At 52.7% G+C, this 26,159-nt stretch overlaps 1 protein-coding gene and 37 non-coding genes across 38 annotated transcripts in view; all 38 read right to left on the bottom strand.

Moving 5' to 3' along the window:
• LOC144990914 (uncharacterized) overlaps positions 1–26,159 on the bottom strand; it is a 236,496-nt gene that overhangs the window by 174,535 nt on the left and 35,802 nt on the right. The window lies entirely within an intron of this gene.
• LOC144991286 (5S ribosomal RNA) lies at positions 558–676 on the bottom strand. Its single transcript, XR_013655269.1, has one exon. It is a non-coding gene; the product is annotated as a 5S ribosomal RNA (ribosomal RNA).
• Positions 1,236–1,354, bottom strand: LOC144991285 (5S ribosomal RNA). The gene has a single exon (XR_013655267.1). It is a non-coding gene; the product is annotated as a 5S ribosomal RNA (ribosomal RNA).
• On the bottom strand, positions 1,969–2,087 carry LOC144991284 (5S ribosomal RNA). The gene has a single exon (XR_013655266.1). It is a non-coding gene; the product is annotated as a 5S ribosomal RNA (ribosomal RNA).
• LOC144991283 (5S ribosomal RNA) lies at positions 2,683–2,801 on the bottom strand. The gene has a single exon (XR_013655265.1). It is a non-coding gene; the product is annotated as a 5S ribosomal RNA (ribosomal RNA).
• Positions 3,398–3,516, bottom strand: LOC144991282 (5S ribosomal RNA). The gene has a single exon (XR_013655264.1). It is a non-coding gene; the product is annotated as a 5S ribosomal RNA (ribosomal RNA).
• On the bottom strand, positions 4,076–4,194 carry LOC144991281 (5S ribosomal RNA). The gene has a single exon (XR_013655263.1). It is a non-coding gene; the product is annotated as a 5S ribosomal RNA (ribosomal RNA).
• On the bottom strand, positions 4,795–4,913 carry LOC144991280 (5S ribosomal RNA). The gene has a single exon (XR_013655262.1). It is a non-coding gene; the product is annotated as a 5S ribosomal RNA (ribosomal RNA).
• On the bottom strand, positions 5,474–5,592 carry LOC144991279 (5S ribosomal RNA). The gene has a single exon (XR_013655261.1). It is a non-coding gene; the product is annotated as a 5S ribosomal RNA (ribosomal RNA).
• Positions 6,152–6,270, bottom strand: LOC144991278 (5S ribosomal RNA). The gene has a single exon (XR_013655260.1). It is a non-coding gene; the product is annotated as a 5S ribosomal RNA (ribosomal RNA).
• Positions 6,871–6,989, bottom strand: LOC144991277 (5S ribosomal RNA). The gene has a single exon (XR_013655259.1). It is a non-coding gene; the product is annotated as a 5S ribosomal RNA (ribosomal RNA).
• LOC144991276 (5S ribosomal RNA) lies at positions 7,549–7,667 on the bottom strand. Its single transcript, XR_013655258.1, has one exon. It is a non-coding gene; the product is annotated as a 5S ribosomal RNA (ribosomal RNA).
• On the bottom strand, positions 8,293–8,411 carry LOC144991275 (5S ribosomal RNA). Its single transcript, XR_013655256.1, has one exon. It is a non-coding gene; the product is annotated as a 5S ribosomal RNA (ribosomal RNA).
• LOC144991274 (5S ribosomal RNA) lies at positions 8,971–9,089 on the bottom strand. The gene has a single exon (XR_013655255.1). It is a non-coding gene; the product is annotated as a 5S ribosomal RNA (ribosomal RNA).
• Positions 9,700–9,818, bottom strand: LOC144991273 (5S ribosomal RNA). The gene has a single exon (XR_013655254.1). It is a non-coding gene; the product is annotated as a 5S ribosomal RNA (ribosomal RNA).
• On the bottom strand, positions 10,378–10,496 carry LOC144991272 (5S ribosomal RNA). Its single transcript, XR_013655253.1, has one exon. It is a non-coding gene; the product is annotated as a 5S ribosomal RNA (ribosomal RNA).
• On the bottom strand, positions 11,102–11,220 carry LOC144991271 (5S ribosomal RNA). Its single transcript, XR_013655252.1, has one exon. It is a non-coding gene; the product is annotated as a 5S ribosomal RNA (ribosomal RNA).
• On the bottom strand, positions 11,780–11,898 carry LOC144991270 (5S ribosomal RNA). Its single transcript, XR_013655251.1, has one exon. It is a non-coding gene; the product is annotated as a 5S ribosomal RNA (ribosomal RNA).
• On the bottom strand, positions 12,458–12,576 carry LOC144991269 (5S ribosomal RNA). The gene has a single exon (XR_013655250.1). It is a non-coding gene; the product is annotated as a 5S ribosomal RNA (ribosomal RNA).
• On the bottom strand, positions 13,182–13,300 carry LOC144991268 (5S ribosomal RNA). Its single transcript, XR_013655249.1, has one exon. It is a non-coding gene; the product is annotated as a 5S ribosomal RNA (ribosomal RNA).
• LOC144991267 (5S ribosomal RNA) lies at positions 13,860–13,978 on the bottom strand. Its single transcript, XR_013655248.1, has one exon. It is a non-coding gene; the product is annotated as a 5S ribosomal RNA (ribosomal RNA).
• Positions 14,580–14,698, bottom strand: LOC144991266 (5S ribosomal RNA). The gene has a single exon (XR_013655247.1). It is a non-coding gene; the product is annotated as a 5S ribosomal RNA (ribosomal RNA).
• On the bottom strand, positions 15,258–15,376 carry LOC144991265 (5S ribosomal RNA). The gene has a single exon (XR_013655246.1). It is a non-coding gene; the product is annotated as a 5S ribosomal RNA (ribosomal RNA).
• LOC144991264 (5S ribosomal RNA) lies at positions 15,997–16,115 on the bottom strand. Its single transcript, XR_013655245.1, has one exon. It is a non-coding gene; the product is annotated as a 5S ribosomal RNA (ribosomal RNA).
• LOC144991263 (5S ribosomal RNA) lies at positions 16,675–16,793 on the bottom strand. The gene has a single exon (XR_013655244.1). It is a non-coding gene; the product is annotated as a 5S ribosomal RNA (ribosomal RNA).
• Positions 17,399–17,517, bottom strand: LOC144991262 (5S ribosomal RNA). The gene has a single exon (XR_013655243.1). It is a non-coding gene; the product is annotated as a 5S ribosomal RNA (ribosomal RNA).
• Positions 18,077–18,195, bottom strand: LOC144991261 (5S ribosomal RNA). Its single transcript, XR_013655242.1, has one exon. It is a non-coding gene; the product is annotated as a 5S ribosomal RNA (ribosomal RNA).
• LOC144991260 (5S ribosomal RNA) lies at positions 18,755–18,873 on the bottom strand. The gene has a single exon (XR_013655241.1). It is a non-coding gene; the product is annotated as a 5S ribosomal RNA (ribosomal RNA).
• LOC144991259 (5S ribosomal RNA) lies at positions 19,479–19,597 on the bottom strand. The gene has a single exon (XR_013655240.1). It is a non-coding gene; the product is annotated as a 5S ribosomal RNA (ribosomal RNA).
• Positions 20,157–20,275, bottom strand: LOC144991258 (5S ribosomal RNA). Its single transcript, XR_013655239.1, has one exon. It is a non-coding gene; the product is annotated as a 5S ribosomal RNA (ribosomal RNA).
• Positions 20,877–20,995, bottom strand: LOC144991257 (5S ribosomal RNA). The gene has a single exon (XR_013655238.1). It is a non-coding gene; the product is annotated as a 5S ribosomal RNA (ribosomal RNA).
• LOC144991256 (5S ribosomal RNA) lies at positions 21,555–21,673 on the bottom strand. Its single transcript, XR_013655237.1, has one exon. It is a non-coding gene; the product is annotated as a 5S ribosomal RNA (ribosomal RNA).
• LOC144991255 (5S ribosomal RNA) lies at positions 22,269–22,387 on the bottom strand. The gene has a single exon (XR_013655236.1). It is a non-coding gene; the product is annotated as a 5S ribosomal RNA (ribosomal RNA).
• On the bottom strand, positions 22,947–23,065 carry LOC144991254 (5S ribosomal RNA). Its single transcript, XR_013655235.1, has one exon. It is a non-coding gene; the product is annotated as a 5S ribosomal RNA (ribosomal RNA).
• LOC144991253 (5S ribosomal RNA) lies at positions 23,691–23,809 on the bottom strand. Its single transcript, XR_013655234.1, has one exon. It is a non-coding gene; the product is annotated as a 5S ribosomal RNA (ribosomal RNA).
• LOC144991252 (5S ribosomal RNA) lies at positions 24,400–24,518 on the bottom strand. Its single transcript, XR_013655233.1, has one exon. It is a non-coding gene; the product is annotated as a 5S ribosomal RNA (ribosomal RNA).
• Positions 25,105–25,223, bottom strand: LOC144991251 (5S ribosomal RNA). The gene has a single exon (XR_013655232.1). It is a non-coding gene; the product is annotated as a 5S ribosomal RNA (ribosomal RNA).
• LOC144991250 (5S ribosomal RNA) lies at positions 25,783–25,901 on the bottom strand. The gene has a single exon (XR_013655231.1). It is a non-coding gene; the product is annotated as a 5S ribosomal RNA (ribosomal RNA).

Raw genomic sequence — 26,159 nt, 5'->3', positions numbered from 1 at the left:
ACACTCCAGCCTGCTCCCAGCACCCCCTTCACCCACTCACTCTGTGGCGCTGATTGGTGCACCTGCTGAGCGGACACACCCACCTGCAGCCAAAACGGTGACCTTTCACCACGGCAGGTGCGTCAAAGAGGCCTTGGATGCGCACACACACACCTGCGCGGCCTCGTCACCCAGACTGCAGCGTTTCTAGAGGGTGCAGGCTTGTGCATTGCACCTCGGTGCTTACTGCTCTGAAGCTCGCTCAAGAGTTTGGAAGAAGCCCGGACGGTCATGTCAGAGAAAAAAAAAAAAAAGAAAAAGAAAAGAAAAGAAAAGAAAAGAAAAGAAAAGAAAAGAAAAGAAAAGAAAAGAAAAGAAAAGAAAAGAAACCCAAAGCTGTGTGTTGGATTTCCTGGCAAGTGCGCTCTCTGGTGGCCGTATGTGTCACAGAAGGGTCGTGTCAGAGAGAAAAAAGAGGAAGACACATTTGCACGACAAGGAAACCAAAGTACCCAAACCCGTGTGTGTGTGTGAGAGTGATTTTCCTTCTCTTTGGTGGATGCCAGCAAAAGCGGGAAAACTTACAGCACCTGGTATTCCCAGGCGGTCTCCCATCCAAGTACTAACCAGGCCCGACCCTGCTTAGCTTCCGAGATCGGACGAGATCGGGCGTGTTCAGGGTGGTATGGCCGTAAGCGAAGGGTTGTGTGGAGCAGAGCCCTTTAAGCGCTGCGTGCGCCACACTCCAGCCTGCTCCCAGCACCCCCTTCACCCACTCACTCTGTGGCGCTGATTGGTGCACCTGCTGAGCGGACACACCCACCTGCAGCCAAAACGGTGACCTTTCACCCCAGCAGGTGCGTCAAAGAGGCCTTGGATGCGCACACACACACCTGCGCGGCCTCGTCACCCAGACTGCAGCGTTTCTAGAGGGTGCAGGCTTGTGCATTTGCACCTCGGTGCTGACTGCTCTGAAGCTCGCTCAAGAGTTTGGAAGAAGCCCGGACGGTCATGTCAGAGAAAAAAAAAAAAAAAAAGAAAAAGAAAAGAAGAGAAAAGAAAAGAAAAGAAAAGCTGTGTGTTTGATTTCCTGGCAAGTGCGCTCTCTGGTGGCCGTATGTGTCACAGAAGGGTCGTGTCAGAGAGAAAAAAGAGGAAGACACATTTGCACGACAAGGAAACCAAAGTACCCAAACCCGTGTGTGTGTGTGAGAGTGATTTTCCTTCTCTTTGGTGGATGCCAGCAAAAGCGGGAAAACTTACAGCACCTGGTATTCCCAGGCGGTCTCCCATCCAAGTACTAACCAGGCCCGACCCTGCTTAGCTTCCGAGATCGGACGAGATCGGGCGTGTTCAGGGTGGTATGGCCGTAAGCGAAGGGTTGTGTGGAGCAGAGCCCTTTAAGCGCTGCGTGCGCCACACTCCAGCCTGCTCCCAGCACCCCCTTCACCCACTCACTCTGTGGCGCTGATTGGTGCACCTGCTGAGCGGACACACCCACCTGCAGCCAAAACGGTGACCTTTCACCCCAGCAGGTGCGTCAAAGAGGCCTTGGATGCGCACACACACACCTGCGCGGCCTCGTCACCCAGACTGCAGCGTTTCTAGAGGGTGCAGGCTTGTGCATTTGCACCTCGGTGCTGACTGCTCTGAAGCTCGCTCAAGAGTTTGGAAGAAGCCCGGACGGTCATGTCAGAGAAAAAAAAAAAAAAAAAGAAAAAGAAAAGAAAAGAAAAGAAAAGAAAAGAAAAGAAAAGAAAAGAAAAGAAAAGAAAAGAAAAGAAAAGAAAAGAAAAGAAACCCAAAGCTGTGTGTTGGATTTCCTGGCAAGTGCGCTCTCTGGTGGCCGTATGTGTCACAGAAGGGTCGTGTCAGAGAGAAAAAAGAGGAAGACACATTTGCACGACAAGGAAACCAAAGTACCCAAACCCGTGTGTGTGTGTGAGAGTGATTTTCCTTCTCTTTGGTGGATGCCAGCAAAAGCGGGAAAACTTACAGCACCTGGTATTCCCAGGCGGTCTCCCATCCAAGTACTAACCAGGCCCGACCCTGCTTAGCTTCCGAGATCGGACGAGATCGGGCGTGTTCAGGGTGGTATGGCCGTAAGCGAAGGGTTGTGTGGAGCAGAGCCCTTTAAGCGCTGCGTGCGCCACACTCCAGCCTGCTCCCAGCACCCCCTTCACCCACTCACTCTGTGGCGCTGATTGGTGCACCTGCTGAGCGGACACACCCACCTGCAGCCAAAACGGTGACCTTTCACCACGGCAGGTGCGTCAAAGAGGCCTTGGATGCGCACACACACACCTGCGCGGCCTCGTCACCCAGACTGCAGCGTTTCTAGAGGGTGCAGGCTTGTGCATTGCACCTCGGTGCTTACTGCTCTGAAGCTCGCTCAAGAGTTTGGAAGAAGCCCGGACGGTCATGTCAGAGAAAAAAAAAAAAAAGAAAAAGAAAAGAAAAGAAAAGAAAAGAAAAGAAAAGAAAAGAAAAGAAAAGAAAAGAAAAGAAAAGAAACCCAAAGCTGTGTGTTGGATTTCCTGGCAAGTGCGCTCTCTGGTGGCCGTATGTGTCACAGAAGGGTCGTGTCAGAGAGAAAAAAGAGGAAGACACATTTGCACGACAAGGAAACCAAAGTACCCAAACCCGTGTGTGTGTGTGAGAGTGATTTTCCTTCTCTTTGGTGGATGCCAGCAAAAGCGGGAAAACTTACAGCACCTGGTATTCCCAGGCGGTCTCCCATCCAAGTACTAACCAGGCCCGACCCTGCTTAGCTTCCGAGATCGGACGAGATCGGGCGTGTTCAGGGTGGTATGGCCGTAAGCGAAGGGTTGTGTGGAGCAGAGCCCTTTAAGCGCTGCGTGCGCCACACTCCAGCCTGCTCCCAGCACCCCCTTCACCCACTCACTCTGTGGCGCTGATTGGTGCACCTGCTGAGCGGACACACCCACCTGCAGCCAAAACGGTGACCTTTCACCCCAGCAGGTGCGTCAAAGAGGCCTTGGATGCGCACACACACACCTGCGCGGCCTCGTCACCCAGACTGCAGCGTTTCTAGAGGGTGCAGGCTTGTGCATTTGCACCTCGGTGCTGACTGCTCTGAAGCTCGCTCAAGAGTTTGGAAGAAGCCCGGACGGTCATGTCAGAGAAAAAAAAAAAAAAGAAAAAGAAAAGAAAAGAAAAGAAAAGAAAAGAAAAGAAAAGAAAAGAAAAGAAAAGAAAAGAAAAGAAACCCAAAGCTGTGTGTTGGATTTCCTGGCAAGTGCGCTCTCTGGTGGCCGTATGTGTCACAGAAGGGTCGTGTCAGAGAGAAAAAAGAGGAAGACACATTTGCACGACAAGGAAACCAAAGTACCCAAACCCGTGTGTGTGTGTGAGAGTGATTTTCCTTCTCTTTGGTGGATGCCAGCAAAAGCGGGAAAACTTACAGCACCTGGTATTCCCAGGCGGTCTCCCATCCAAGTACTAACCAGGCCCGACCCTGCTTAGCTTCCGAGATCGGACGAGATCGGGCGTGTTCAGGGTGGTATGGCCGTAAGCGAAGGGTTGTGTGGAGCAGAGCCCTTTAAGCGCTGCGTGCGCCACACTCCAGCCTGCTCCCAGCACCCCCTTCACCCACTCACTCTGTGGCGCTGATTGGTGCACCTGCTGAGCGGACACACCCACCTGCAGCCAAAACGGTGACCTTTCACCCCAGCAGGTGCGTCAAAGAGGCCTTGGATGCGCACACACACACCTGCGCGGCCTCGTCACCCAGACTGCAGCGTTTCTAGAGGGTGCAGGCTTGTGCATTTGCACCTCGGTGCTGACTGCTCTGAAGCTCGCTCAAGAGTTTGGAAGAAGCCCGGACGGTCATGTCAGAGAAAAAAAAAAAAAAAAAGAAAAAGAAAAGAAGAGAAAAGAAAAGAAAAGAAAAGCTGTGTGTTTGATTTCCTGGCAAGTGCGCTCTCTGGTGGCCGTATGTGTCACAGAAGGGTCGTGTCAGAGAGAAAAAAGAGGAAGACACATTTGCACGACAAGGAAACCAAAGTACCCAAACCCGTGTGTGTGTGTGAGAGTGATTTTCCTTCTCTTTGGTGGATGCCAGCAAAAGCGGGAAAACTTACAGCACCTGGTATTCCCAGGCGGTCTCCCATCCAAGTACTAACCAGGCCCGACCCTGCTTAGCTTCCGAGATCGGACGAGATCGGGCGTGTTCAGGGTGGTATGGCCGTAAGCGAAGGGTTGTGTGGAGCAGAGCCCTTTAAGCGCTGCGTGCGCCACACTCCAGCCTGCTCCCAGCACCCCCTTCACCCACTCACTCTGTGGCGCTGATTGGTGCACCTGCTGAGCGGACACACCCACCTGCAGCCAAAACGGTGACCTTTCACCACGGCAGGTGCGTCAAAGAGGCCTTGGATGCGCACACACACACCTGCGCGGCCTCGTCACCCAGACTGCAGCGTTTCTAGAGGGTGCAGGCTTGTGCATTGCACCTCGGTGCTTACTGCTCTGAAGCTCGCTCAAGAGTTTGGAAGAAGCCCGGACGGTCATGTCAGAGAAAAAAAAAAAAAAGAAAAAGAAAAGAAAAGAAAAGAAAAGAAAAGAAAAGAAAAGAAAAGAAAAGAAAAGAAAAGAAAAGAAAAGAAACCCAAAGCTGTGTGTTGGATTTCCTGGCAAGTGCGCTCTCTGGTGGCCGTATGTGTCACAGAAGGGTCGTGTCAGAGAGAAAAAAGAGGAAGACACATTTGCACGACAAGGAAACCAAAGTACCCAAACCCGTGTGTGTGTGTGAGAGTGATTTTCCTTCTCTTTGGTGGATGCCAGCAAAAGCGGGAAAACTTACAGCACCTGGTATTCCCAGGCGGTCTCCCATCCAAGTACTAACCAGGCCCGACCCTGCTTAGCTTCCGAGATCGGACGAGATCGGGCGTGTTCAGGGTGGTATGGCCGTAAGCGAAGGGTTGTGTGGAGCAGAGCCCTTTAAGCGCTGCGTGCGCCACACTCCAGCCTGCTCCCAGCACCCCCTTCACCCACTCACTCTGTGGCGCTGATTGGTGCACCTGCTGAGCGGACACACCCACCTGCAGCCAAAACGGTGACCTTTCACCCCAGCAGGTGCGTCAAAGAGGCCTTGGATGCGCACACACACACCTGCGCGGCCTCGTCACCCAGACTGCAGCGTTTCTAGAGGGTGCAGGCTTGTGCATTTGCACCTCGGTGCTGACTGCTCTGAAGCTCGCTCAAGAGTTTGGAAGAAGCCCGGACGGTCATGTCAGAGAAAAAAAAAAAAAAAAAAGAAAAAGAAAAGAAGAGAAAAGAAAAGAAAAGAAAAGCTGTGTGTTTGATTTCCTGGCAAGTGCGCTCTCTGGTGGCCGTATGTGTCACAGAAGGGTCGTGTCAGAGAGAAAAAAGAGGAAGACACATTTGCACGACAAGGAAACCAAAGTACCCAAACCCGTGTGTGTGTGTGAGAGTGATTTTCCTTCTCTTTGGTGGATGCCAGCAAAAGCGGGAAAACTTACAGCACCTGGTATTCCCAGGCGGTCTCCCATCCAAGTACTAACCAGGCCCGACCCTGCTTAGCTTCCGAGATCGGACGAGATCGGGCGTGTTCAGGGTGGTATGGCCGTAAGCGAAGGGTTGTGTGGAGCAGAGCCCTTTAAGCGCTGCGTGCGCCACACTCCAGCCTGCTCCCAGCACCCCCTTCACCCACTCACTCTGTGGCGCTGATTGGTGCACCTGCTGAGCGGACACACCCACCTGCAGCCAAAACGGTGACCTTTCACCCCAGCAGGTGCGTCAAAGAGGCCTTGGATGCGCACACACACACCTGCGCGGCCTCGTCACCCAGACTGCAGCGTTTCTAGAGGGTGCAGGCTTGTGCATTTGCACCTCGGTGCTGACTGCTCTGAAGCTCGCTCAAGAGTTTGGAAGAAGCCCGGACGGTCATGTCAGAGAAAAAAAAAAAAAAAAAGAAAAAGAAAAGAAGAGAAAAGAAAAGAAAAGAAAAGCTGTGTGTTTGATTTCCTGGCAAGTGCGCTCTCTGGTGGCCGTATGTGTCACAGAAGGGTCGTGTCAGAGAGAAAAAAGAGGAAGACACATTTGCACGACAAGGAAACCAAAGTACCCAAACCCGTGTGTGTGTGTGAGAGTGATTTTCCTTCTCTTTGGTGGATGCCAGCAAAAGCGGGAAAACTTACAGCACCTGGTATTCCCAGGCGGTCTCCCATCCAAGTACTAACCAGGCCCGACCCTGCTTAGCTTCCGAGATCGGACGAGATCGGGCGTGTTCAGGGTGGTATGGCCGTAAGCGAAGGGTTGTGTGGAGCAGAGCCCTTTAAGCGCTGCGTGCGCCACACTCCAGCCTGCTCCCAGCACCCCCTTCACCCACTCACTCTGTGGCGCTGATTGGTGCACCTGCTGAGCGGACACACCCACCTGCAGCCAAAACGGTGACCTTTCACCACGGCAGGTGCGTCAAAGAGGCCTTGGATGCGCACACACACACCTGCGCGGCCTCGTCACCCAGACTGCAGCGTTTCTAGAGGGTGCAGGCTTGTGCATTGCACCTCGGTGCTTACTGCTCTGAAGCTCGCTCAAGAGTTTGGAAGAAGCCCGGACGGTCATGTCAGAGAAAAAAAAAAAAAAGAAAAAGAAAAGAAAAGAAAAGAAAAGAAAAGAAAAGAAAAGAAAAGAAAAGAAAAGAAAAGAAAAGAAAAGAAACCCAAAGCTGTGTGTTGGATTTCCTGGCAAGTGCGCTCTCTGGTGGCCGTATGTGTCACAGAAGGGTCGTGTCAGAGAGAAAAAAGAGGAAGACACATTTGCACGACAAGGAAACCAAAGTACCCAAACCCGTGTGTGTGTGTGAGAGTGATTTTCCTTCTCTTTGGTGGATGCCAGCAAAAGCGGGAAAACTTACAGCACCTGGTATTCCCAGGCGGTCTCCCATCCAAGTACTAACCAGGCCCGACCCTGCTTAGCTTCCGAGATCGGACGAGATCGGGCGTGTTCAGGGTGGTATGGCCGTAAGCGAAGGGTTGTGTGGAGCAGAGCCCTTTAAGCGCTGCGTGCGCCACACTCCAGCCTGCTCCCAGCACCCCCTTCACCCACTCACTCTGTGGCGCTGATTGGTGCACCTGCTGAGCGGACACACCCACCTGCAGCCAAAACGGTGACCTTTCACCCCAGCAGGTGCGTCAAAGAGGCCTTGGATGCGCACACACACACCTGCGCGGCCTCGTCACCCAGACTGCAGCGTTTCTAGAGGGTGCAGGCTTGTGCATTTGCACCTCGGTGCTGACTGCTCTGAAGCTCGCTCAAGAGTTTGGAAGAAGCCCGGACGGTCATGTCAGAGAAAAAAAAAAAAAAAAAGAAAAAGAAAAGAAGAGAAAAGAAAAGAAAAGAAAAGCTGTGTGTTTGATTTCCTGGCAAGTGCGCTCTCTGGTGGCCGTATGTGTCACAGAAGGGTCGTGTCAGAGAGAAAAAAGAGGAAGACACATTTGCACGACAAGGAAACCAAAGTACCCAAACCCGTGTGTGTGTGTGAGAGTGATTTTCCTTCTCTTTGGTGGATGCCAGCAAAAGCGGGAAAACTTACAGCACCTGGTATTCCCAGGCGGTCTCCCATCCAAGTACTAACCAGGCCCGACCCTGCTTAGCTTCCGAGATCGGACGAGATCGGGCGTGTTCAGGGTGGTATGGCCGTAAGCGAAGGGTTGTGTGGAGCAGAGCCCTTTAAGCGCTGCGTGCGCCACACTCCAGCCTGCTCCCAGCACCCCCTTCACCCACTCACTCTGTGGCGCTGATTGGTGCACCTGCTGAGCGGACACACCCACCTGCAGCCAAAACGGTGACCTTTCACCACGGCAGGTGCGTCAAAGAGGCCTTGGATGCGCACACACACACCTGCGCGGCCTCGTCACCCAGACTGCAGCGTTTCTAGAGGGTGCAGGCTTGTGCATTGCACCTCGGTGCTTACTGCTCTGAAGCTCGCTCAAGAGTTTGGAAGAAGCCCGGACGGTCATGTCAGAGAAAAAAAAAAAAAAGAAAAAGAAAAGAAAAGAAAAGAAAAGAAAAGAAAAGAAAAGAAAAGAAAAGAAAAGAAAAGAAAAGAAAAGAAAAGAAAAGAAAAGAAAAGAAAAGAAACCCAAAGCTGTGTGTTGGATTTCCTGGCAAGTGCGCTCTCTGGTGGCCGTATGTGTCACAGAAGGGTCGTGTCAGAGAGAAAAAAGAGGAAGACACATTTGCACGACAAGGAAACCAAAGTACCCAAACCCGTGTGTGTGTGTGAGAGTGATTTTCCTTCTCTTTGGTGGATGCCAGCAAAAGCGGGAAAACTTACAGCACCTGGTATTCCCAGGCGGTCTCCCATCCAAGTACTAACCAGGCCCGACCCTGCTTAGCTTCCGAGATCGGACGAGATCGGGCGTGTTCAGGGTGGTATGGCCGTAAGCGAAGGGTTGTGTGGAGCAGAGCCCTTTAAGCGCTGCGTGCGCCACACTCCAGCCTGCTCCCAGCACCCCCTTCACCCACTCACTCTGTGGCGCTGATTGGTGCACCTGCTGAGCGGACACACCCACCTGCAGCCAAAACGGTGACCTTTCACCCCAGCAGGTGCGTCAAAGAGGCCTTGGATGCGCACACACACACCTGCGCGGCCTCGTCACCCAGACTGCAGCGTTTCTAGAGGGTGCAGGCTTGTGCATTTGCACCTCGGTGCTGACTGCTCTGAAGCTCGCTCAAGAGTTTGGAAGAAGCCCGGACGGTCATGTCAGAGAAAAAAAAAAAAAAAAAGAAAAAGAAAAGAAGAGAAAAGAAAAGAAAAGAAAAGCTGTGTGTTTGATTTCCTGGCAAGTGCGCTCTCTGGTGGCCGTATGTGTCACAGAAGGGTCGTGTCAGAGAGAAAAAAGAGGAAGACACATTTGCACGACAAGGAAACCAAAGTACCCAAACCCGTGTGTGTGTGTGAGAGTGATTTTCCTTCTCTTTGGTGGATGCCAGCAAAAGCGGGAAAACTTACAGCACCTGGTATTCCCAGGCGGTCTCCCATCCAAGTACTAACCAGGCCCGACCCTGCTTAGCTTCCGAGATCGGACGAGATCGGGCGTGTTCAGGGTGGTATGGCCGTAAGCGAAGGGTTGTGTGGAGCAGAGCCCTTTAAGCGCTGCGTGCGCCACACTCCAGCCTGCTCCCAGCACCCCCTTCACCCACTCACTCTGTGGCGCTGATTGGTGCACCTGCTGAGCGGACACACCCACCTGCAGCCAAAACGGTGACCTTTCACCACGGCAGGTGCGTCAAAGAGGCCTTGGATGCGCACACACACACCTGCGCGGCCTCGTCACCCAGACTGCAGCGTTTCTAGAGGGTGCAGGCTTGTGCATTGCACCTCGGTGCTTACTGCTCTGAAGCTCGCTCAAGAGTTTGGAAGAAGCCCGGACGGTCATGTCAGAGAAAAAAAAAAAAAAGAAAAAGAAAAGAAAAGAAAAGAAAAGAAAAGAAAAGAAAAGAAAAGAAAAGAAAAGAAAAGAAAAGAAAAGAAAAGAAAAGAAACCCAAAGCTGTGTGTTGGATTTCCTGGCAAGTGCGCTCTCTGGTGGCCGTATGTGTCACAGAAGGGTCGTGTCAGAGAGAAAAAAGAGGAAGACACATTTGCACGACAAGGAAACCAAAGTACCCAAACCCGTGTGTGTGTGTGAGAGTGATTTTCCTTCTCTTTGGTGGATGCCAGCAAAAGCGGGAAAACTTACAGCACCTGGTATTCCCAGGCGGTCTCCCATCCAAGTACTAACCAGGCCCGACCCTGCTTAGCTTCCGAGATCGGACGAGATCGGGCGTGTTCAGGGTGGTATGGCCGTAAGCGAAGGGTTGTGTGGAGCAGAGCCCTTTAAGCGCTGCGTGCGCCACACTCCAGCCTGCTCCCAGCACCCCCTTCACCCACTCACTCTGTGGCGCTGATTGGTGCACCTGCTGAGCGGACACACCCACCTGCAGCCAAAACGGTGACCTTTCACCCCAGCAGGTGCGTCAAAGAGGCCTTGGATGCGCACACACACACCTGCGCGGCCTCGTCACCCAGACTGCAGCGTTTCTAGAGGGTGCAGGCTTGTGCATTTGCACCTCGGTGCTGACTGCTCTGAAGCTCGCTCAAGAGTTTGGAAGAAGCCCGGACGGTCATGTCAGAGAAAAAAAAAAAAAAAAAGAAAAAGAAAAGAAGAGAAAAGAAAAGAAAAGAAAAGCTGTGTGTTTGATTTCCTGGCAAGTGCGCTCTCTGGTGGCCGTATGTGTCACAGAAGGGTCGTGTCAGAGAGAAAAAAGAGGAAGACACATTTGCACGACAAGGAAACCAAAGTACCCAAACCCGTGTGTGTGTGTGAGAGTGATTTTCCTTCTCTTTGGTGGATGCCAGCAAAAGCGGGAAAACTTACAGCACCTGGTATTCCCAGGCGGTCTCCCATCCAAGTACTAACCAGGCCCGACCCTGCTTAGCTTCCGAGATCGGACGAGATCGGGCGTGTTCAGGGTGGTATGGCCGTAAGCGAAGGGTTGTGTGGAGCAGAGCCCTTTAAGCGCTGCGTGCGCCACACTCCAGCCTGCTCCCAGCACCCCCTTCACCCACTCACTCTGTGGCGCTGATTGGTGCACCTGCTGAGCGGACACACCCACCTGCAGCCAAAACGGTGACCTTTCACCACGGCAGGTGCGTCAAAGAGGCCTTGGATGCGCACACACACACCTGCGCGGCCTCGTCACCCAGACTGCAGCGTTTCTAGAGGGTGCAGGCTTGTGCATTGCACCTCGGTGCTTACTGCTCTGAAGCTCGCTCAAGAGTTTGGAAGAAGCCCGGACGGTCATGTCAGAGAAAAAAAAAAAAAAGAAAAAGAAAAGAAAAGAAAAGAAAAGAAAAGAAAAGAAAAGAAAAGAAAAGAAAAGAAAAGAAAAGAAAAGAAAAGAAACCCAAAGCTGTGTGTTGGATTTCCTGGCAAGTGCGCTCTCTGGTGGCCGTATGTGTCACAGAAGGGTCGTGTCAGAGAGAAAAAAGAGGAAGACACATTTGCACGACAAGGAAACCAAAGTACCCAAACCCGTGTGTGTGTGTGAGAGTGATTTTCCTTCTCTTTGGTGGATGCCAGCAAAAGCGGGAAAACTTACAGCACCTGGTATTCCCAGGCGGTCTCCCATCCAAGTACTAACCAGGCCCGACCCTGCTTAGCTTCCGAGATCGGACGAGATCGGGCGTGTTCAGGGTGGTATGGCCGTAAGCGAAGGGTTGTGTGGAGCAGAGCCCTTTAAGCGCTGCGTGCGCCACACTCCAGCCTGCTCCCAGCACCCCCTTCACCCACTCACTCTGTGGCGCTGATTGGTGCACCTGCTGAGCGGACACACCCACCTGCAGCCAAAACGGTGACCTTTCACCCCAGCAGGTGCGTCAAAGAGGCCTTGGATGCGCACACACACACCTGCGCGGCCTCGTCACCCAGACTGCAGCGTTTCTAGAGGGTGCAGGCTTGTGCATTTGCACCTCGGTGCTGACTGCTCTGAAGCTCGCTCAAGAGTTTGGAAGAAGCCCGGACGGTCATGTCAGAGAAAAAAAAAAAAAAAAAGAAAAAGAAAAGAAGAGAAAAGAAAAGAAAAGAAAAGCTGTGTGTTTGATTTCCTGGCAAGTGCGCTCTCTGGTGGCCGTATGTGTCACAGAAGGGTCGTGTCAGAGAGAAAAAAGAGGAAGACACATTTGCACGACAAGGAAACCAAAGTACCCAAACCCGTGTGTGTGTGTGAGAGTGATTTTCCTTCTCTTTGGTGGATGCCAGCAAAAGCGGGAAAACTTACAGCACCTGGTATTCCCAGGCGGTCTCCCATCCAAGTACTAACCAGGCCCGACCCTGCTTAGCTTCCGAGATCGGACGAGATCGGGCGTGTTCAGGGTGGTATGGCCGTAAGCGAAGGGTTGTGTGGAGCAGAGCCCTTTAAGCGCTGCGTGCGCCACACTCCAGCCTGCTCCCAGCACCCCCTTCACCCACTCACTCTGTGGCGCTGATTGGTGCACCTGCTGAGCGGACACACCCACCTGCAGCCAAAACGGTGACCTTTCACCCCAGCAGGTGCGTCAAAGAGGCCTTGGATGCGCACACACACACCTGCGCGGCCTCGTCACCCAGACTGCAGCGTTTCTAGAGGGTGCAGGCTTGTGCATTTGCACCTCGGTGCTGACTGCTCTGAAGCTCGCTCAAGAGTTTGGAAGAAGCCCGGACGGTCATGTCAGAGAAAAAAAAAAAAAAAAAGAAAAAGAAAAGAAGAGAAAAGAAAAGAAAAGAAAAGCTGTGTGTTTGATTTCCTGGCAAGTGCGCTCTCTGGTGGCCGTATGTGTCACAGAAGGGTCGTGTCAGAGAGAAAAAAGAGGAAGACACATTTGCACGACAAGGAAACCAAAGTACCCAAACCCGTGTGTGTGTGTGAGAGTGATTTTCCTTCTCTTTGGTGGATGCCAGCAAAAGCGGGAAAACTTACAGCACCTGGTATTCCCAGGCGGTCTCCCATCCAAGTACTAACCAGGCCCGACCCTGCTTAGCTTCCGAGATCGGACGAGATCGGGCGTGTTCAGGGTGGTATGGCCGTAAGCGAAGGGTTGTGTGGAGCAGAGCCCTTTAAGCGCTGCGTGCGCCACACTCCAGCCTGCTCCCAGCACCCCCTTCACCCACTCACTCTGTGGCGCTGATTGGTGCACCTGCTGAGCGGACACACCCACCTGCAGCCAAAACGGTGACCTTTCACCACGGCAGGTGCGTCAAAGAGGCCTTGGATGCGCACACACACACCTGCGCGGCCTCGTCACCCAGACTGCAGCGTTTCTAGAGGGTGCAGGCTTGTGCATTGCACCTCGGTGCTTACTGCTCTGAAGCTCGCTCAAGAGTTTGGAAGAAGCCCGGACGGTCATGTCAGAGAAAAAAAAAAAAAAGAAAAAGAAAAGAAAAGAAAAGAAAAGAAAAGAAAAGAAAAGAAAAGAAAAGAAGAGACAAGAAAAGAAGAGAAAAGAAACCCAAAGCTGTGTGTTGGATTTCCTGGCAAGTGCGCTCTCTGGTGGCCGTATGTGTCACAGAAGGGTCGTGTCAGAGAGAAAAAAGAGGAAGACACATTTGCACGACAAGGAAACCAAAGTACCCAAACCCGTGTGTGTGTGTGAGAGTGATTTTCCTTCTCTTTGGTGGATGCCAGCAAAAGCGGGAAAACTTACAGCACCTGGTATTCCCAGGCGGTCTCCCATCCAAGTACTAACCAGGCCCGACCCTGCTTAGCTTCCGAGATCGGACGAGATCGGGCGTGTTCAGGGTGGTATGGCCGTAAGCGAAGGGTTGTGTGGAGCAGAGCCCTTTAAGCGCTGCGTGCGCCACACTCCAGCCTGCTCCCAGCACCCCCTTCACCCACTCACTCTGTGGCGCTGATTGGTGCACCTGCTGAGCGGACACACCCACCTGCAGCCAAAACGGTGACCTTTCACCCCAGCAGGTGCGTCAAAGAGGCCTTGGATGCGCACACACACACCTGCGCGGCCTCGTCACCCAGACTGCAGCGTTTCTAGAGGGTGCAGGCTTGTGCATTTGCACCTCGGTGCTGACTGCTCTGAAGCTCGCTCAAGAGTTTGGAAGAAGCCCGGACGGTCATGTCAGAGAAAAAAAAAAAAAAAAAGAAAAAGAAAAGAAGAGAAAAGAAAAGAAAAGAAAAGCTGTGTGTTTGATTTCCTGGCAAGTGCGCTCTCTGGTGGCCGTATGTGTCACAGAAGGGTCGTGTCAGAGAGAAAAAAGAGGAAGACACATTTGCACGACAAGGAAACCAAAGTACCCAAACCCGTGTGTGTGTGTGAGAGTGATTTTCCTTCTCTTTGGTGGATGCCAGCAAAAGCGGGAAAACTTACAGCACCTGGTATTCCCAGGCGGTCTCCCATCCAAGTACTAACCAGGCCCGACCCTGCTTAGCTTCCGAGATCGGACGAGATCGGGCGTGTTCAGGGTGGTATGGCCGTAAGCGAAGGGTTGTGTGGAGCAGAGCCCTTTAAGCGCTGCGTGCGCCACACTCCAGCCTGCTCCCAGCACCCCCTTCACCCACTCACTCTGTGGCGCTGATTGGTGCACCTGCTGAGCGGACACACCCACCTGCAGCCAAAACGGTGACCTTTCACCCCAGCAGGTGCGTCAAAGAGGCCTTGGATGCGCACACACACACCTGCGCGGCCTCGTCACCCAGACTGCAGCGTTTCTAGAGGGTGCAGGCTTGTGCATTTGCACCTCGGTGCTGACTGCTCTGAAGCTCGCTCAAGAGTTTGGAAGAAGCCCGGACGGTCATGTCAGAGAAAAAAAAAAAAAAGAAAAAGAAAAGAAAAGAAAAGAAAAGAAAAGAAAAGAAAAGAAAAGAAAAGAAAAGAAAAGAAAAGAAAAGAAACCCAAAGCTGTGTGTTGGATTTCCTGGCAAGTGCGCTCTCTGGTGGCCGTATGTGTCACAGAAGGGTCGTGTCAGAGAGAAAAAAGAGGAAGACACATTTGCACGACAAGGAAACCAAAGTACCCAAACCCGTGTGTGTGTGTGAGAGTGATTTTCCTTCTCTTTGGTGGATGCCAGCAAAAGCGGGAAAACTTACAGCACCTGGTATTCCCAGGCGGTCTCCCATCCAAGTACTAACCAGGCCCGACCCTGCTTAGCTTCCGAGATCGGACGAGATCGGGCGTGTTCAGGGTGGTATGGCCGTAAGCGAAGGGTTGTGTGGAGCAGAGCCCTTTAAGCGCTGCGTGCGCCACACTCCAGCCTGCTCCCAGCACCCCCTTCACCCACTCACTCTGTGGCGCTGATTGGTGCACCTGCTGAGCGGACACACCCACCTGCAGCCAAAACGGTGACCTTTCACCCCAGCAGGTGCGTCAAAGAGGCCTTGGATGCGCACACACACACCTGCGCGGCCTCGTCACCCAGACTGCAGCGTTTCTAGAGGGTGCAGGCTTGTGCATTTGCACCTCGGTGCTGACTGCTCTGAAGCTCGCTCAAGAGTTTGGAAGAAGCCCGGACGGTCATGTCAGAGAAAAAAAAAAAAAAAAAGAAAAAGAAAAGAAGAGAAAAGAAAAGAAAAGAAAAGCTGTGTGTTTGATTTCCTGGCAAGTGCGCTCTCTGGTGGCCGTATGTGTCACAGAAGGGTCGTGTCAGAGAGAAAAAAGAGGAAGACACATTTGCACGACAAGGAAACCAAAGTACCCAAACCCGTGTGTGTGTGTGAGAGTGATTTTCCTTCTCTTTGGTGGATGCCAGCAAAAGCGGGAAAACTTACAGCACCTGGTATTCCCAGGCGGTCTCCCATCCAAGTACTAACCAGGCCCGACCCTGCTTAGCTTCCGAGATCGGACGAGATCGGGCGTGTTCAGGGTGGTATGGCCGTAAGCGAAGGGTTGTGTGGAGCAGAGCCCTTTAAGCGCTGCGTGCGCCACACTCCAGCCTGCTCCCAGCACCCCCTTCACCCACTCACTCTGTGGCGCTGATTGGTGCACCTGCTGAGCGGACACACCCACCTGCAGCCAAAACGGTGACCTTTCACCACGGCAGGTGCGTCAAAGAGGCCTTGGATGCGCACACACACACCTGCGCGGCCTCGTCACCCAGACTGCAGCGTTTCTAGAGGGTGCAGGCTTGTGCATTGCACCTCGGTGCTTACTGCTCTGAAGCTCGCTCAAGAGTTTGGAAGAAGCCCGGACGGTCATGTCAGAGAAAAAAAAAAAAAAGAAAAAGAAAAGAAAAGAAAAGAAAAGAAAAGAAAAGAAAAGAAAAGAAAAGAAAAGAAAAGAAAAGAAAAGAAAAGAAAAGAAAAGAAAAGAAACCCAAAGCTGTGTGTTGGATTTCCTGGCAAGTGCGCTCTCTGGTGGCCGTATGTGTCACAGAAGGGTCGTGTCAGAGAGAAAAAAGAGGAAGACACATTTGCACGACAAGGAAACCAAAGTACCCAAACCCGTGTGTGTGTGTGAGAGTGATTTTCCTTCTCTTTGGTGGATGCCAGCAAAAGCGGGAAAACTTACAGCACCTGGTATTCCCAGGCGGTCTCCCATCCAAGTACTAACCAGGCCCGACCCTGCTTAGCTTCCGAGATCGGACGAGATCGGGCGTGTTCAGGGTGGTATGGCCGTAAGCGAAGGGTTGTGTGGAGCAGAGCCCTTTAAGCGCTGCGTGCGCCACACTCCAGCCTGCTCCCAGCACCCCCTTCACCCACTCACTCTGTGGCGCTGATTGGTGCACCTGCTGAGCGGACACACCCACCTGCAGCCAAAACGGTGACCTTTCACCCCAGCAGGTGCGTCAAAGAGGCCTTGGATGCGCACACACACACCTGCGCGGCCTCGTCACCCAGACTGCAGCGTTTCTAGAGGGTGCAGGCTTGTGCATTTGCACCTCGGTGCTGACTGCTCTGAAGCTCGCTCAAGAGTTTGGAAGAAGCCCGGACGGTCATGTCAGAGAAAAAAAAAAAAAAAAAGAAAAAGAAAAGAAGAGAAAAGAAAAGAAAAGAAAAGCTGTGTGTTTGATTTCCTGGCAAGTGCGCTCTCTGGTGGCCGTATGTGTCACAGAAGGGTCGTGTCAGAGAGAAAAAAGAGGAAGACACATTTGCACGACAAGGAAACCAAAGTACCCAAACCCGTGTGTGTGTGTGAGAGTGATTTTCCTTCTCTTTGGTGGATGCCAGCAAAAGCGGGAAAACTTACAGCACCTGGTATTCCCAGGCGGTCTCCCATCCAAGTACTAACCAGGCCCGACCCTGCTTAGCTTCCGAGATCGGACGAGATCGGGCGTGTTCAGGGTGGTATGGCCGTAAGCGAAGGGTTGTGTGGAGCAGAGCCCTTTAAGCGCTGCGTGCGCCACACTCCAGCCTGCTCCCAGCACCCCCTTCACCCACTCACTCTGTGGCGCTGATTGGTGCACCTGCTGAGCGGACACACCCACCTGCAGCCAAAACGGTGACCTTTCACCACGGCAGGTGCGTCAAAGAGGCCTTGGATGCGCACACACACACCTGCGCGGCCTCGTCACCCAGACTGCAGCGTTTCTAGAGGGTGCAGGCTTGTGCATTGCACCTCGGTGCTTACTGCTCTGAAGCTCGCTCAAGAGTTTGGAAGAAGCCCGGACGGTCATGTCAGAGAAAAAAAAAAAAAAGAAAAAGAAAAGAAAAGAAAAGAAAAGAAAAGAAAAGAAAAGAAAAGAAAAGAAAAGAAAAGAAAAGAAAAGAAAAGAAACCCAAAGCTGTGTGTTGGATTTCCTGGCAAGTGCGCTCTCTGGTGGCCGTATGTGTCACAGAAGGGTCGTGTCAGAGAGAAAAAAGAGGAAGACACATTTGCACGACAAGGAAACCAAAGTACCCAAACCCGTGTGTGTGTGTGAGAGTGATTTTCCTTCTCTTTGGTGGATGCCAGCAAAAGCGGGAAAACTTACAGCACCTGGTATTCCCAGGCGGTCTCCCATCCAAGTACTAACCAGGCCCGACCCTGCTTAGCTTCCGAGATCGGACGAGATCGGGCGTGTTCAGGGTGGTATGGCCGTAAGCGAAGGGTTGTGTGGAGCAGAGCCCTTTAAGCGCTGCGTGCGCCACACTCCAGCCTGCTCCCAGCACCCCCTTCACCCACTCACTCTGTGGCGCTGATTGGTGCACCTGCTGAGCGGACACACCCACCTGCAGCCAAAACGGTGACCTTTCACCCCAGCAGGTGCGTCAAAGAGGCCTTGGATGCGCACACACACACCTGCGCGGCCTCGTCACCCAGACTGCAGCGTTTCTAGAGGGTGCAGGCTTGTGCATTTGCACCTCGGTGCTGACTGCTCTGAAGCTCGCTCAAGAGTTTGGAAGAAGCCCGGACGGTCATGTCAGAGAAAAAAAAAAAAAAAAAGAAAAAGAAAAGAAGAGAAAAGAAAAGAAAAGAAAAGCTGTGTGTTTGATTTCCTGGCAAGTGCGCTCTCTGGTGGCCGTATGTGTCACAGAAGGGTCGTGTCAGAGAGAAAAAAGAGGAAGACACATTTGCACGACAAGGAAACCAAAGTACCCAAACCCGTGTGTGTGTGTGAGAGTGATTTTCCTTCTCTTTGGTGGATGCCAGCAAAAGCGGGAAAACTTACAGCACCTGGTATTCCCAGGCGGTCTCCCATCCAAGTACTAACCAGGCCCGACCCTGCTTAGCTTCCGAGATCGGACGAGATCGGGCGTGTTCAGGGTGGTATGGCCGTAAGCGAAGGGTTGTGTGGAGCAGAGCCCTTTAAGCGCTGCGTGCGCCACACTCCAGCCTGCTCCCAGCACCCCCTTCACCCACTCACTCTGTGGCGCTGATTGGTGCACCTGCTGAGCGGACACACCCACCTGCAGCCAAAACGGTGACCTTTCACCCCAGCAGGTGCGTCAAAGAGGCCTTGGATGCGCACACACACACCTGCGCGGCCTCGTCACCCAGACTGCAGCGTTTCTAGAGGGTGCAGGCTTGTGCATTTGCACCTCGGTGCTGACTGCTCTGAAGCTCGCTCAAGAGTTTGGAAGAAGCCCGGACGGTCATGTCAGAGAAAAAAAAAAAAAAAAAGAAAAAGAAAAGAAGAGAAAAGAAAAGAAAAGAAAAGCTGTGTGTTTGATTTCCTGGCAAGTGCGCTCTCTGGTGGCCGTATGTGTCACAGAAGGGTCGTGTCAGAGAGAAAAAAGAGGAAGACACATTTGCACGACAAGGAAACCAAAGTACCCAAACCCGTGTGTGTGTGTGAGAGTGATTTTCCTTCTCTTTGGTGGATGCCAGCAAAAGCGGGAAAACTTACAGCACCTGGTATTCCCAGGCGGTCTCCCATCCAAGTACTAACCAGGCCCGACCCTGCTTAGCTTCCGAGATCGGACGAGATCGGGCGTGTTCAGGGTGGTATGGCCGTAAGCGAAGGGTTGTGTGGAGCAGAGCCCTTTAAGCGCTGCGTGCGCCACACTCCAGCCTGCTCCCAGCACCCCCTTCACCCACTCACTCTGTGGCGCTGATTGGTGCACCTGCTGAGCGGACACACCCACCTGCAGCCAAAACGGTGACCTTTCACCACGGCAGGTGCGTCAAAGAGGCCTTGGATGCGCACACACACACCTGCGCGGCCTCGTCACCCAGACTGCAGCGTTTCTAGAGGGTGCAGGCTTGTGCATTGCACCTCGGTGCTTACTGCTCTGAAGCTCGCTCAAGAGTTTGGAAGAAGCCCGGACGGTCATGTCAGAGAAAAAAAAAAAAAAGAAAAAGAAAAGAAAAGAAAAGAAAAGAAAAGAAAAGAAAAGAAAAGAAAAGAAGAGACAAGAAAAGAAGAGAAAAGAAACCCAAAGCTGTGTGTTGGATTTCCTGGCAAGTGCGCTCTCTGGTGGCCGTATGTGTCACAGAAGGGTCGTGTCAGAGAGAAAAAAGAGGAAGACACATTTGCACGACAAGGAAACCAAAGTACCCAAACCCGTGTGTGTGTGTGAGAGTGATTTTCCTTCTCTTTGGTGGATGCCAGCAAAAGCGGGAAAACTTACAGCACCTGGTATTCCCAGGCGGTCTCCCATCCAAGTACTAACCAGGCCCGACCCTGCTTAGCTTCCGAGATCGGACGAGATCGGGCGTGTTCAGGGTGGTATGGCCGTAAGCGAAGGGTTGTGTGGAGCAGAGCCCTTTAAGCGCTGCGTGCGCCACACTCCAGCCTGCTCCCAGCACCCCCTTCACCCACTCACTCTGTGGCGCTGATTGGTGCACCTGCTGAGCGGACACACCCACCTGCAGCCAAAACGGTGACCTTTCACCCCAGCAGGTGCGTCAAAGAGGCCTTGGATGCGCACACACACACCTGCGCGGCCTCGTCACCCAGACTGCAGCGTTTCTAGAGGGTGCAGGCTTGTGCATTTGCACCTCGGTGCTGACTGCTCTGAAGCTCGCTCAAGAGTTTGGAAGAAGCCCGGACGGTCATGTCAGAGAAAAAAAAAAAAAAAAAGAAAAAGAAAAGAAGAGAAAAGAAAAGAAAAGAAAAGCTGTGTGTTTGATTTCCTGGCAAGTGCGCTCTCTGGTGGCCGTATGTGTCACAGAAGGGTCGTGTCAGAGAGAAAAAAGAGGAAGACACATTTGCACGACAAGGAAACCAAAGTACCCAAACCCGTGTGTGTGTGTGAGAGTGATTTTCCTTCTCTTTGGTGGATGCCAGCAAAAGCGGGAAAACTTACAGCACCTGGTATTCCCAGGCGGTCTCCCATCCAAGTACTAACCAGGCCCGACCCTGCTTAGCTTCCGAGATCGGACGAGATCGGGCGTGTTCAGGGTGGTATGGCCGTAAGCGAAGGGTTGTGTGGAGCAGAGCCCTTTAAGCGCTGCGTGCGCCACACTCCAGCCTGCTCCCAGCACCCCCTTCACCCACTCACTCTGTGGCGCTGATTGGTGCACCTGCTGAGCGGACACACCCACCTGCAGCCAAAACGGTGACCTTTCACCCCAGCAGGTGCGTCAAAGAGGCCTTGGATGCGCACACACACACCTGCGCGGCCTCGTCACCCAGACTGCAGCGTTTCTAGAGGGTGCAGGCTTGTGCATTTGCACCTCGGTGCTGACTGCTCTGAAGCTCGCTCAAGAGTTTGGAAGAAGCCCGGACGGTCATGTCAGAGAAAAAAAAAAAAAAGAAAAAGAAAAGAAAAGAAAAGAAAAGAAAAGAAAAGAAAAGAAAAGAAAAGAAAAGAAAAGAAAAGAAAAGAAACCCAAAGCTGTGTGTTGGATTTCCTGGCAAGTGCGCTCTCTGGTGGCCGTATGTGTCACAGAAGGGTCGTGTCAGAGAGAAAAAAGAGGAAGACACATTTGCACGACAAGGAAACCAAAGTACCCAAACCCGTGTGTGTGTGTGAGAGTGATTTTCCTTCTCTTTGGTGGATGCCAGCAAAAGCGGGAAAACTTACAGCACCTGGTATTCCCAGGCGGTCTCCCATCCAAGTACTAACCAGGCCCGACCCTGCTTAGCTTCCGAGATCGGACGAGATCGGGCGTGTTCAGGGTGGTATGGCCGTAAGCGAAGGGTTGTGTGGAGCAGAGCCCTTTAAGCGCTGCGTGCGCCACACTCCAGCCTGCTCCCAGCACCCCCTTCACCCACTCACTCTGTGGCGCTGATTGGTGCACCTGCTGAGCGGACACACCCACCTGCAGCCAAAACGGTGACCTTTCACCCCAGCAGGTGCGTCAAAGAGGCCTTGGATGCGCACACACACACCTGCGCGGCCTCGTCACCCAGACTGCAGCGTTTCTAGAGGGTGCAGGCTTGTGCATTTGCACCTCGGTGCTGACTGCTCTGAAGCTCGCTCAAGAGTTTGGAAGAAGCCCGGACGGTCATGTCAGAGAAAAAAAAAAAAAAAAAGAAAAAGAAAAGAAGAGAAAAGAAAAGAAAAGAAAAGCTGTGTGTTTGATTTCCTGGCAAGTGCGCTCTCTGGTGGCCGTATGTGTCACAGAAGGGTCGTGTCAGAGAGAAAAAAGAGGAAGACACATTTGCACGACAAGGAAACCAAAGTACCCAAACCCGTGTGTGTGTGTGAGAGTGATTTTCCTTCTCTTTGGTGGATGCCAGCAAAAGCGGGAAAACTTACAGCACCTGGTATTCCCAGGCGGTCTCCCATCCAAGTACTAACCAGGCCCGACCCTGCTTAGCTTCCGAGATCGGACGAGATCGGGCGTGTTCAGGGTGGTATGGCCGTAAGCGAAGGGTTGTGTGGAGCAGAGCCCTTTAAGCGCTGCGTGCGCCACACTCCAGCCTGCTCCCAGCACCCCCTTCACCCACTCACTCTGTGGCGCTGATTGGTGCACCTGCTGAGCGGACACACCCACCTGCAGCCAAAACGGTGACCTTTCACCACGGCAGGTGCGTCAAAGAGGCCTTGGATGCGCACACACACACCTGCGCGGCCTCGTCACCCAGACTGCAGCGTTTCTAGAGGGTGCAGGCTTGTGCATTGCACCTCGGTGCTTACTGCTCTGAAGCTCGCTCAAGAGTTTGGAAGAAGCCCGGACGGTCATGTCAGAGAAAAAAAAAAAAAAGAAAAAGAAAAGAAAAGAAAAGAAAAGAAAAGAAAAGAAAAGAAAAGAAAAGAAAAGAAAAGAAAAGAAACCCAAAGCTGTGTGTTGGATTTCCTGGCAAGTGCGCTCTCTGGTGGCCGTATGTGTCACAGAAGGGTCGTGTCAGAGAGAAAAAAGAGGAAGACACATTTGCACGACAAGGAAACCAAAGTACCCAAACCCGTGTGTGTGTGTGAGAGTGATTTTCCTTCTCTTTGGTGGATGCCAGCAAAAGCGGGAAAACTTACAGCACCTGGTATTCCCAGGCGGTCTCCCATCCAAGTACTAACCAGGCCCGACCCTGCTTAGCTTCCGAGATCGGACGAGATCGGGCGTGTTCAGGGTGGTATGGCCGTAAGCGAAGGGTTGTGTGGAGCAGAGCCCTTTAAGCGCTGCGTGCGCCACACTCCAGCCTGCTCCCAGCACCCCCTTCACCCACTCACTCTGTGGCGCTGATTGGTGCACCTGCTGAGCGGACACACCCACCTGCAGCCAAAACGGTGACCTTTCACCCCAGCAGGTGCGTCAAAGAGGCCTTGGATGCGCACACACACACCTGCGCGGCCTCGTCACCCAGACTGCAGCGTTTCTAGAGGGTGCAGGCTTGTGCATTTGCACCTCGGTGCTGACTGCTCTGAAGCTCGCTCAAGAGTTTGGAAGAAGCCCGGACGGTCATGTCAGAGAAAAAAAAAAAAAAAAAGAAAAAGAAAAGAAGAGAAAAGAAAAGAAAAGAAAAGCTGTGTGTTTGATTTCCTGGCAAGTGCGCTCTCTGGTGGCCGTATGTGTCACAGAAGGGTCGTGTCAGAGAGAAAAAAGAGGAAGACACATTTGCACGACAAGGAAACCAAAGTACCCAAACCCGTGTGTGTGTGTGAGAGTGATTTTCCTTCTCTTTGGTGGATGCCAGCAAAAGCGGGAAAACTTACAGCACCTGGTATTCCCAGGCGGTCTCCCATCCAAGTACTAACCAGGCCCGACCCTGCTTAGCTTCCGAGATCGGACGAGATCGGGCGTGTTCAGGGTGGTATGGCCGTAAGCGAAGGGTTGTGTGGAGCAGAGCCCTTTAAGCGCTGCGTGCGCCACACTCCAGCCTGCTCCCAGCACCCCCTTCACCCACTCACTCTGTGGCGCTGATTGGTGCACCTGCTGAGCGGACACACCCACCTGCAGCCAAAACGGTGACCTTTCACCACGGCAGGTGCGTCAAAGAGGCCTTGGATGCGCACACACACACCTGCGCGGCCTCGTCACCCAGACTGCAGCGTTTCTAGAGGGTGCAGGCTTGTGCATTGCACCTCGGTGCTTACTGCTCTGAAGCTCGCTCAAGAGTTTGGAAGAAGCCCGGACGGTCATGTCAGAGAAAAAAAAAAAAAAGAAAAAGAAAAGAAAAGAAAAGAAAAGAAAAGAAAAGAAAAGAAAAGAAAAGAAAAGAAAAGAAAAGAAAAGAAAAGAAAAGAAAAGAAAAGAAAAGAAACCCAAAGCTGTGTGTTGGATTTCCTGGCAAGTGCGCTCTCTGGTGGCCGTATGTGTCACAGAAGGGTCGTGTCAGAGAGAAAAAAGAGGAAGACACATTTGCACGACAAGGAAACCAAAGTACCCAAACCCGTGTGTGTGTGTGAGAGTGATTTTCCTTCTCTTTGGTGGATGCCAGCAAAAGCGGGAAAACTTACAGCACCTGGTATTCCCAGGCGGTCTCCCATCCAAGTACTAACCAGGCCCGACCCTGCTTAGCTTCCGAGATCGGACGAGATCGGGCGTGTTCAGGGTGGTATGGCCGTAAGCGAAGGGTTGTGTGGAGCAGAGCCCTTTAAGCGCTGCGTGCGCCACACTCCAGCCTGCTCCCAGCACCCCCTTCACCCACTCACTCTGTGGCGCTGATTGGTGCACCTGCTGAGCGGACACACCCACCTGCAGCCAAAACGGTGACCTTTCACCACGGCAGGTGCGTCAAAGAGGCCTTGGATGCGCACACACACACCTGCGCGGCCTCGTCACCCAGACTGCAGCGTTTCTAGAGGGTGCAGGCTTGTGCATTGCACCTCGGTGCTTACTGCTCTGAAGCTCGCTCAAGAGTTTGGAAGAAGCCCGGACGGTCATGTCAGAGAAAAAAAAAAAAAAGAAAAAGAAAAGAAAAGAAAAGAAAAGAAAAGAAAAGAAAAGAAAAGAAAAGAAAAGAAAAGAAACCCAAAGCTGTGTGTTGGATTTCCTGGCAAGTGCGCTCTCTGGTGGCCGTATGTGTCACAGAAGGGTCGTGTCAGAGAGAAAAAAGAGGAAGACACATTTGCACGACAAGGAAACCAAAGTACCCAAACCCGTGTGTGTGTGTGAGAGTGATTTTCCTTCTCTTTGGTGGATGCCAGCAAAAGCGGGAAAACTTACAGCACCTGGTATTCCCAGGCGGTCTCCCATCCAAGTACTAACCAGGCCCGACCCTGCTTAGCTTCCGAGATCGGACGAGATCGGGCGTGTTCAGGGTGGTATGGCCGTAAGCGAAGGGTTGTGTGGAGCAGAGCCCTTTAAGCGCTGCGTGCGCCACACTCCAGCCTGCTCCCAGCACCCCCTTCACCCACTCACTCTGTGGCGCTGATTGGTGCACCTGCTGAGCGGACACACCCACCTGCAGCCAAAACGGTGACCTTTCACCCCAGCAGGTGCGTCAAAGAGGCCTTGGATGCGCACACACACACCTGCGCGGCCTCGTCACCCAGACTGCAGCGTTTCTAGAGGGTGCAGGCTTGTGCATTTGCACCTCGGTGCTGACTGCTCTGAAGCTCGCTCAAGAGTTTGGAAGAAGCCCGGACGGTCATGTCAGAGAAAAAAAAAAAAAAGAAAAAGAAAAGAAAAGAAAAGAAAAGAAAAGAAAAGAAAAGAAAAGAAAAGAAAAGAAACCCAAAGCTGTGTGTTGGATTTCCTGGCAAGTGCGCTCTCTGGTGGCCGTATGTGTCACAGAAGGGTCGTGTCAGAGAGAAAAAAGAGGAAGACACATTTGCACGACAAGGAAACCAAAGTACCCAAACCCGTGTGTGTGTGTGAGAGTGATTTTCCTTCTCTTTGGTGGATGCCAGCAAAAGCGGGAAAACTTACAGCACCTGGTATTCCCAGGCGGTCTCCCATCCAAGTACTAACCAGGCCCGACCCTGCTTAGCTTCCGAGATCGGACGAGATCGGGCGTGTTCAGGGTGGTATGGCCGTAAGCGAAGGGTTGTGTGGAGCAGAGCCCTTTAAGCGCTGCGTGCGCCACACTCCAGCCTGCTCCCAGCACCCCCTTCACCCACTCACTCTGTGGCGCTGATTGGTGCACCTGCTGAGCGGACACACCCACCTGCAGCCAAAACGGTGACCTTTCACCCCAGCAGGTGCGTCAAAGAGGCCTTGGATGCGCACACACACACCTGCGCGGCCTCGTCACCCAGACTGCAGCGTTTCTAGAGGGTGCAGGCTTGTGCATTTGCACCTCGGTGCTGACTGCTCTGAAGCTCGCTCAAGAGTTTGGAAGAAGCCCGGACGGTCATGTCAGAGAAAAAAAAAAAAAAAAAGAAAAAGAAAAGAAGAGAAAAGAAAAGAAAAGAAAAGCTGTGTGTTTGATTTCCTGGCAAGTGCGCTCTCTGGTGGCCGTATGTGTCACAGAAGGGTCGTGTCAGAGAGAAAAAAGAGGAAGACACATTTGCACGACAAGGAAACCAAAGTACCCAAACCCGTGTGTGTGTGTGAGAGTGATTTTCCTTCTCTTTGGTGGATGCCAGCAAAAGCGGGAAAACTTACAGCACCTGGTATTCCCAGGCGGTCTCCCATCCAAGTACTAACCAGGCCCGACCCTGCTTAGCTTCCGAGATCGGACGAGATCGGGCGTGTTCAGGGTGGTATGGCCGTAAGCGAAGGGTTGTGTGGAGCAGAGCCCTTTAAGCGCTGCGTGCGCCACACTCCAGCCTGCTCCCAGCACCCCCTTCACCCACTCACTCTGTGGCGCTGATTGGTGCACCTGCTGAGCGGACACACCCACCTGCAGCCAAAACGGTGACCTTTCACCACGGCAGGTGCGTCAAAGAGGCCTTGGATGCGCACACACACACCTGCGCGGCCTCGTCACCCAGACTGCAGCGTTTCTAGAGGGTGCAGGCTTGTGCATTGCACC

This window comes from Oryzias latipes, chromosome 3, assembly GCF_053564925.1.
Source record: "Oryzias latipes strain Hd-rR chromosome 3, Olatipes_Hd-rR_3.1".
NCBI lineage: Eukaryota > Metazoa > Chordata > Actinopteri > Beloniformes > Adrianichthyidae > Oryzias > Oryzias latipes.
This window is presented reverse-complemented; position numbering and strand designations above follow the sequence as displayed.